Source organism: Buceros rhinoceros, unplaced genomic scaffold (genome assembly GCF_000710305.1).
Source record: "Buceros rhinoceros silvestris isolate BGI_N320 unplaced genomic scaffold, ASM71030v1 scaffold890, whole genome shotgun sequence".
Lineage (NCBI taxonomy): Eukaryota > Metazoa > Chordata > Aves > Bucerotiformes > Bucerotidae > Buceros > Buceros rhinoceros.
In genome coordinates this window covers 28,115-36,932 of record NW_010389988.1, presented here as the reverse complement: position 1 = coordinate 36,932, position 8,818 = coordinate 28,115, and positions in this window count along the sequence as shown.

Genomic DNA, 8,818 nt, shown 5'->3' with positions numbered 1-8,818 from the left:
CAGCAGGAAACCTCGGGACGCAGGCACCAGATGCAATCCTGCGCTTCACTTGGGTAATGCTTCCCAAGAGGCCTGGAGAAGGAGCTGCTCCTCAGTCCAGGGGACGTCTAGGCAGGAGATGGAAAGGAGCCCAGTAATTCTGGTCATCAGAAAATCTCCTCACTCAGATGTTTCTTTTCTCAAATTAGGTGAAAAGAGTCAAACGCCTACGTACAGAAAACATGTTTTCTGTTTTACGTGTCAACCACAATTGATGAGCTTAGTTAACACAGCAGTTATTGATATTCTTGATGGCTCTAGGAATTTGTGAGTGATGTTCTCAGAGGTGAAATGAATACTGGTGTAGAACAATATTTCACGATGCCATTTTCTATGTTTCCAGGGATGCTTCTCTCCCAGTGACTGAAAGAAAAAAATAACCAAGGTACTTCGGTACAGTCAGATGCGCTGGAAAGAGGATGGACTTGTACGTAATAAACCCCAGGATTATTTTTTCCTCTTTTTATGCCACTTGGAAAAAAAAACCAAACGAACCCACAGTTAAAGCACAGTCAAAATTGCTGCTGATCTCTCAGGCTAACAGTGCGGTGAGTGAAAACTTGAGGGAAGTTTGGCTGTATTCCATTGTTTCAGTTCTGTGCTCTTTTAGGAATTTTAATTTTTCGTTGGGTAATTAGATCTCTGACATTAGCTGCATATAATTAACAGGGAAAATGGTTTGCGTGCTGGCTGTAATAGCACTCTCTGATCTGTTTGCCAGCTAACTGCTATGGCCTGGTTTTCGGAATCACTGTATTCCCACAGATAGTAGCAGACGTGCCTAACTGGAACCCACCTGGATTTGTTTGCGGGGTTGAAATCCTGGGACTCCTGACTGATTTCAGCCATCCCAAGATTTTGCGTGCATCCTCAAAATTTCCCTTTAAGCTACTCCTCTTCCAAAATGTTTATTCTCTTGTGAGATGAACGTGGATGACTCCACTTGTCAATAGAATAATAGGACTGAAACTTCATGTGCGAAGCTGTGTTGCTCAGGGAAGATGTTTTTTAGAATTAGCATGGCTTTTACTGTCATTTTCAAAATGCGCCTCTCTGGGTGGGAGGGAGATGTGTTCTCTTTGAACTAAAAATTAGCTTTATCTGTCTTTTGTAAACCAAAGTTCAGGACTCTGGTGTCATTCACGTCTTTAGAAAACGGTCCCCAAGTCTTTTTTAATAACCTATTTACCAGCTGCTAAGCAAACAACACCTAACTGTAGAGAACTGGAAACAAATTGGCTGCAGCTGCCTGTTACCATCTATTTTATGCTATTTACAACTTCCTTCTTGCATCTAGATTAGATCAGGTTTTGGTTCAGTAGAATAAAGCTTCTAGTCCTGACTTTTTAAGGAGTAAAAATATGGACATGAAGTGAGCGCAGCCAACACCAGATTACTTTCATTTTTATTTCTGAATGTGGGGTCTAGAAGTAATTTTTAGGTGCCTAATAATAATAAAAAAATAATAATAGCAAGGACAATAGACCTACGCTGTTCTGGACTGAAGTGGTGCAAGGATTCTCAGCTAAGTGCTGATTATGGTGCAACTTTTCTGTCCAGGTCTAAGGAAGGCAGTAGTGGAGGAAGAGACAAGTCCAGGAAGCATTTCTGAAAAATCCCCTGATCAGAGCCCGATGTATTTCAGTTCAGAGAGAAATGGCTTTTAAGGTTTATTGCGAGCCTCCTTAGAACTCCACTGGGTGCAACGGGATTAAAAAAAACATCCCAGAGAAGAGAAACCCTTTACCAGCTCTCTGCAGTTGAAGCGTATCATTCGCAGCTCTGCACAATCTTTGCTTTTCTAGGAGGAAGACAAAAATAGGCTTCCTACACAAAGCTCTCGTTAGGGGGTCACACAAATACACAGCAGACATTATTTTTTTTCTCAATCAGACCATTCTCTGCGCTATTTCTTTTGACGTATGGAGTGATCTTTCCCTTTTCCTTCCAGAGCATTACTGCCTTTTATTGTCTGTCATTCCACACGGCGACGATATATGAAGCCATTACTGTGCTAAGTACGTACCATGTGAACGTATATATGTGTGTGCGTATATGAAAATACTGCTTAGCTTCTATTTTTTGACTTCAATGTCTTTATTTAAGCTTTCAGTTTTGAAAATATCGTTGTGGGTTTGGTTAATTTGTTTTAAAAACAAGGTTTTATACTACTTTCTCCAATTTCTCATACTCAGTGCAGAAAAGCAGGACTTTGTTTATCACAACAGACTGGCAGAGTAGGAGGGAGCAGAGGGGAAGGCAAACGGAAAATTCTGCTGATAAAGTCTTTGAACACAGCCAAATATTGCACAGGTTAGATTTACAGTGCCGCTGAGTCTGAGTAGACACATACCTGCTTTTTAAGGTGGTTTTTTTGTTTGGTTTACTACAATACCTAAGACCAGAACGCAAAACTAGCTGCTAGGTGCTGTACAAACTCAAAATAGGAGGACAAGACCCAGCCTGGAGAGCTCACAATGCGGATAGAACCTTCCGGCGTTTGCAGGAGCTCACGTCTGAGGCCTGGACACGTCCTCTTGGAAAGACAGTCTCATCCAGCTTGTTCCAGCTTGATTACTGTCAAATTTTCTAATGTTTCAAAGGTTTTTTTCTGACTGAAGTTCCTAACATCTGCATCTCTTGAATGTTCTCATCATGTAGGCTACCAAGTCTGCTGGCTTTCCTTGTGTCCTGGAAGGATGCCTCAGTTTGAAACAGTCCCTGATACTACCAGATTCCTTCTGCCATAAACTACTGCTTTGTTTAATCGCTGGTCCGCTGAATTTACACCTGTCCAAACACCTGCCCTCAGTTCCATTAGTTCTGCCTGTGGCTAAATTAAAGCATCCCAAATATTAGCCCTCCCAAGGGATTTGCAGTAATTTGCTTTTACTCCAGATTTCAGACATCCTGGTGCTCATTGCGCAGTTGTCTCTTCTCTCCTCATCGTCCGGCAGAAGAGACTGAGATGACACAGAATATTATGGACTACATATGAAAATGAAAATAGAAAATAGAAATGAAAATAGAATTTTAAAATCATCCAGAGATATATTAGCTGAGTGGTCATTCACGTAACTTTAAATGTCTCAGTTATCAAATTCCATTTGACCAATTATATGGATGGATCTACAGCATACTTCAGCACCCTGCTCACTCAAAGTCTGAAACCACAGAGCTCGGTTATTAGGCCCTTGTGTGTGAAATAACCCATGGAAACAGCCGGAGAGGTCCAGCTCTTACTGGGTCCAGTGGGCAACCCCCTTCTGCCTGAACACTGGAGACGCTCTGAGGCATCAGAACAATTGCAGAGTGGTACTGCTGGTGCTACAACCAGCAAACATACGGAAACCTTCAAAGATTTGTTTTTTTCTTAAATCCACTGAAGAAGAAATAATTATGAATGTGAAAGGTAAAGACACTCATACTTGGGACAACTTTGCCCTCGTTTTTCTTTCATTTCTTTTCTCTTCTGACATTTGTACTTCCAAAAATCTTGACTATCTGTGCTGGTGAAACCATTTGTTCTTGCAGCTGAGCTTGACCCCTTTGAATAATAAAAGGCGGTGACATGTACTTCTCAAAAGCATCAGTGACTCCAGGATGCTCTGTGTTGAGATTGCAAATGGAAGCTGGTGATCGTATTCTTTCCTTTTGCTTTAAGCAACAAAATAGAACAATTGCATGCACCGGAGCACTTTAAAGAATGGCTGTTATTTCTAGGAAGAAATCTGGTTGAAAAGGTTCTCAACTGCCATGCTTAGTGGTTTTATCACTGCTTGTACTCTTAGCAGTGAGATCTGGGGGTGTTTTCTATGTTAATTGACCTGAATCCTTTTAAAAAGGTGCTGATTATATTTGATAGGCTCGTAGGATAGCAATAGTCTCGTCTTTACCAAGAGGACAAACTTATCTTCCTATTATCATTTTGCCATCAGTTGACACTTGCACTAATCTACTAATGTGGAATGTTAATCGTGATAATTTCTGATATTTCTACAAAGCTTTTCATCCTCTAGGATCCGAAAGCATTTAAAAGATTTGCTGTGTGTAACTGAGCTTTACCACGCCTTGTAGAAAAGCCCCGCTTTCCTGACAGAGGTCGTCAGCACATTGAGAAACCCTTTTTCCTTCCAAAGAAAATCTGGTAGCACAACCGTTGCAAGTTTGCAGTTGACAGCGAGGTTCATTTTGCATTCAGTGTGCGTGTTTGTGCCTAAATATTACAGTGACAGGCACGCTGTAACTACCTAAGACAGGAAATACTGTGCATGCACAGCCTTTTAAAAACTGGTGCATAGCCATACGATATCTGTATGAAGAAAAAAATGCATATACATGTCCTTGTGTTCACCACCAGCTATGCTGGGAATGTTTGCCAGATCTTATTTTGGATTCTATTTACAGTCTAAGCAAAACACTGCTCTCAATGCATTTCCACTGACATTAGTTAAGAAACAGCTCATGATGACGGTGTTCGATACCAGAGTGAATGGGGAAACAGGAACCTCAGTCAAATCCAGGCTGTAATACCCAGGAAAGGCTGACAAGCAGACAAAGGAATTTAATGGGTAATTCAGGTCTAGGAAAGAAATGGGCTATTGAAAGCTTCCTCCTATCAAATGTCTTTCAGTAAAAAAAAAAAAAAAAAAAGCCCAACATCCATTGCGGTGAACCTGTGGGGGACAACTGCCACCCCACCCTGGAAAAGGCTAAGGAAAAGAGGTAGATAGAGCTGGCTGAGATGGTGCGATTGTATGAGACCCTTCTGAGTTGTACTGAGAGCCACCAGGAAGAGTCGTCATGATTGTCAAAGGAAACAGAAGTGAGGATAAAGCAGAGTCCAGAAAGAGTGGAGGAGGTGACGTTAATTGTCCTATCTTTGTTATCTCTTTAAATATTTGGAGCATGGATACCCTCAAAGTCTTTGGTACGAGCCTGAATCCATATTGCAGCAACTCATATTGGCCTGAGTCAGTAAATGGTTATTAAATGGCAGGAATTTCTAGGAGCATCTGTGAGTTGCAGGAAACGGTGCTACTGATTCCACGAGGCTCTTCTTTTTATATCGCATTCCTATAAAAAGTGAGAAGGAATCATATTGCCAGCAGAGATGTAAAATCAGGTCGGGACTGTCGCTGGTTATTTAAAGGTTTTGCAATGCTTTTTGTAAGACTGAACCTATTACATGCTGTATCTTGGCCAAGTTCCATCTTTTATAATTACATCCTCTTCTCCCCTTCTCCAACATTTCTTGCTGTCGCAAGAGGATGGAGCATTCTTCTTTCTCCTGGTCTAGATGTCTGGGTAGCAGTATTTCAGTCTCATCACAGTCTGTCTGAAAGATGGATTCAAGTTGCCCAAGATGCGGCATGATCTCTGCATCACTCCCTGTGGCATTGCTGTGGATGGAGAGAAGGAAGGGTTTGAAATTAATTCTCGGGCAGAGGTTCTATTTTTCTGTCTGCTTAAATACGAGCACAAATCTGTTGGTTTGGCTTCCTGCACTGTTACTTGTTTGCTACGGTATAATCACTCCCTGGAGCAGTGGGAAACTTAAGACTTTGACTCTAAAAAGTACGTCGAGGTCATTTTAGTCAAAATGCAAACCACCAGTATCCCATTAGTACTGGGAATGCTTTTTCAGCACATTGACCAGCTTGTGCTTCCAGCTTGATGAGCTGGTGGTTGTAGCCCTTAGATGGCATTTTGATCAGCAGAATCAAGGCGGGGGGGGTGTGTCACTGCCTTATATCTGCTCAGTGAACTGCCAAGGATGTACTGGCAGCAAACAAGGGGTGTGTCACTATAAACTAAAAAACCGCAGGCACCTGATAGTATTTTAATACTGTTTTCTCCGTGGGTACAGTGTTTGCTGGTGACAAGAGCCCACAAGCCTGTTACTTGGAAGCACAGGCAGATACTTCACTGGAGCACTGGTCTGGTCTTCACAGCTTAGCAGCAGCTGTGGACATTTGACTTGGAAGAGTTTCACTGCAGTTTCACTGCAAGTGCCAGAACTACAACCTTTTTTCTGTGTCTGATAGTGTTTTGGGGCACTCAGTCTGATGCTCTTGGAAATAAGACTCTTGGTAGACTTAATTCCTCTTTGCTTTGAGGGGTCTGTTTTGGTGGCAAGCGGCCTGATTCCCCACTGCTTTGTACATTTCTAGAGAGGCTTAAACCAGTGTCATTTATCAATAGCATCATCTCTATATGTGCCCTTATATCCTCTTTGAGCAGGAGTGTGGGATGGTTTATGCGCCAGGCAGTGAATAATGACACCTATAGCTCCCTCTCTCCTTTTAACTTCTTGTTTTTCTCTAGTAAATACATGGGGCTCTAACAGGAGTCACATCTTACGATAAGTACTGATTTCATCTTTTCTTTGCTGAAATCCAGCTCTACTCATGTACCTCTTTTGCAGAAAGGTGCTCAAAGCTTTCAGAGGAATGTCTGTACCAGAAAAAGAAGGCAAAGAGTGCAGCGTGGGCCAAAACCCCTACATCAGCTTAGTCTGGCCACTGTGGAGCTCTGCAGCAGGTAGGGCTTGACATGGCAGCAGTCTGTCTACTCCTGGTGTCAGAAGCCTCTGGGATGCTCTTAATGTGCTGGCTGCAGCCAGAGCTTAGGAAGAACTGCTGGAGCGCCCTGTGTCACACCCCGTCACCTTGTGTGTGTAGCCAGAGAGTGGGAGGAAGCAAAGACGGACAAGGATACACACTGGTGCATGTAGCACCTGTGCAGCCAGCCGTAGACCACCCAGCTTGGCAGCCACTCCAGGCAACACTCAAGCGCCTTTACACAGCGCAACAACCTCAGCTGGGGGCTGAGGATCGGCTCTCATGTTTTATTCATCCAGACTGCCTTTCCCCACTCCAGAAATCTGTAGTCATCTCTTCACTAGAGAAGCTGTTCCATTTCCTCTTGTTCAGCGCCCTGCTGCAGTGCTCACATTTGTGCCGAGTGCCTTCACTAGAGACTGTTCGGCAGCAATCACAAGTCCAACTTCTCTGGAGGGAAGCGTGGGAGAGAGAAGGAGCTGTAGGTTCATCTGATTTGATCAGTCTGTTTTATTACACCGAATATTTGATTTTCAATAACCAGCTCCTGTGGAAGGAAATAGAAATATAAGAAATCCAGTTTCTTTTCCTTTTTTCTTTTTTTTTTTTTTGCTTTTTCGGTAAGATTTTAGGTTTGACTCATCTTTCCCAGGCTAATTGTCAAGAATCTGACAGATCAGTCGTGGTTGACAAGTGAGTAATTGGAAGAAGAGAGGGAGTGCAGCAGGTGTTGGTACTAATTTGGTAAAACAACAACAACAAAAAAAAAAAGAGTGGTGTGATAGTCACTTACACAGTCCTGACGTTACAAGCTCTTCATACAAAATGTGTGAAGGATTTTACAACGCTTTGAGCATTAACTATTAACCAGCCACTCCAGATCCATTACAGGAGTGACCTACAAATGCTCTGGGAGAAGATGGGTTTGAGCCTGGAACAGGAAAGCTTGTTCCCAGCACTGCTGGGGAACTGGATAAAAACCCAGTTTGATTGGTCTCACCTATCACATCACTGGACACACAGACTGGTCCTTGCAGGGGACATAACCCTTGGCCTTGACTTGGCTGTACTAGACTGGACATCGAGGAGCTGCCAGAGCTGGAGCGTTTAATTGATGTTGCTCTGCCAAGGTGCCCACAGCTGCCCTAATTCTCCCAAACTGTGACTCTGCCCCATCCCCGCTCCTTGCTAAGAGGCTCATTTTACAGCAAACCCCAAATCTCACTTGCCGAGTGGAAGAAATAAGCTTTGCACTTGGAGAATTCCCCTGGCACTGAACAGAACAGTCCAGGATGCTGCTGTATTTTAGGAATCAAACCCTTCGAAATCAAGTCTTTTACTTACCTGCCAAATCTACCCCTCTGGGCTCTGTATTTCCTTGCTTCAGTCTCAGTTGTCGCTGACGCTGCCTCAACAGCAACCAGTGTTCTCGTTTTGATCTCTGTAATGGTGTTAGTGACTGCAGGCCAAATAACAGGTTCCACTGGCAGACTCCTCAGATGCTCTTCTGCTCTGAAGTAGCTGTACAAATAGCATCGCAGCATTTCGTGACGATTGTCTGCTAAAGGTTTCAGTATCTTATATGATCTTTTTTCTCCATCTAACTGAAAATTCACCAGGGAGTCAAAGAAAAGCTCTTTTTTCCTGGCTTCTACATAGTGAAGAATACAGAGGCTGCAGAGCAATCCTCACTCTCACTTTCCTCCATAAAACCCCGAGTATCTTGAAAACTTGCCTACACTTTCATGCATGGATTATTTGAGGTGGGGGGGGCCTGCAAGCAGCTCCAGGTAGCTTGTATCTAAGGGGTAGAGCTTTCTAAGGGATGGAGCCTTTCTCAGAGCTACAAGGTACTGGAGCTCCTTTCTGACTCACACCTCAACAGCTCTCCTCCAAACACCCAGACTTCCAGTATAGATCAACTAAGCAACTGGTTTTTTTCCTTCTTGCTTTCCAGGATGTAAATGTTGCTTTTTGGAAGCATGTTTGGGTTGCTTTTTCCCGTTTTCTTTAAATGAAAGAGGCATCTCTGGCAGCCATGTGGAGCAGCTCCTGCTCTGCAAAGTGTGTATCTGGTGGGAAGCCATTCAACCTTTCACAATACAGACCTTAATTCAGCAGGGAAGGTTGCTGACAGGCACCTCTGCGGCAGATTGAAATCAGAGGCAAAAATCTCGAGTGATAGAAAGCAATCTGAGCCAGCCAGCAAAGTCATG